Source organism: Cynoglossus semilaevis, chromosome 2 (genome assembly GCF_000523025.1).
Source record: "Cynoglossus semilaevis isolate Cse_v1.0 chromosome 2, Cse_v1.0, whole genome shotgun sequence".
In the NCBI taxonomy this organism is placed as follows: Eukaryota; Metazoa; Chordata; class Actinopteri; order Pleuronectiformes; family Cynoglossidae; genus Cynoglossus; species Cynoglossus semilaevis.
In genome coordinates, this window is record NC_024308.1 from 295,520 (window position 1) to 296,426 (window position 907).

Here is a 907-nt window from a genome sequence, read left to right on the forward strand (position 1 = left end):
CTCTCACAATCACGATCCAGTTACTACCTTAGTCAAAGGTTGTATCATTTGAATCGTAGCCTCATGTTAGCGTCCGACTAGGCTAGGCTAGGCTAGGCTAGCGTCTTCAATCATCTGTCCTTTAATCAGAGGTGGAGTCGAGCTCAGAACAAAGACTCCTTTCATCATCATGACTTGTCGCCACTGTTTTCCTGAACATCGAAGGAATGAGGCTGAGCTGCTGATCAGTTACAGTCAGGTTCATGTTACAGCACACACACACACACACACACACACACACACAAAGACGTCCCTGTGTCCAGGTCGGCTCAGTCCTCACCAGGTCAGAGTTCATGATTGTTGAACTGGTGTAGGACAACACTGACACAGAAGACACAGAGGACAAGAGTGCTGCCTGAGTCCACTGTGTCCACTGTGGACAGAGAGACAGAGACAGAGACAGAGACAGAGAGACAGAGACAGAGACAGTATATATAGAGTATATACTGTATATATACATATACAATATATATATTATATATATTATATACAGTATATATACAGTATATGTACAGTATATGTACAGTATATATACAGTATATGTACAGTATATGTACAGTATATGTACAGTATATATACAGTATATGTACAGTATATGTACAGTATATGTACAGTATATGTACAGTATATGTACAGTATATGTACAGTATATATACAGTATATGTACAGTATATGTACAGTATATATACAGTATATGTACAGTATATGTACAGTATATATACAGTATATGTACAGTATATGTACAGTATATGTACAGTATATGTACAGTATATGTACAGTATATGTACAGTATATATACTGGCTGGTGAATAGTGACAGTGACAGAGTACATGAGTGTCCAGTACTGGATGAGATGAGAGTACATGAT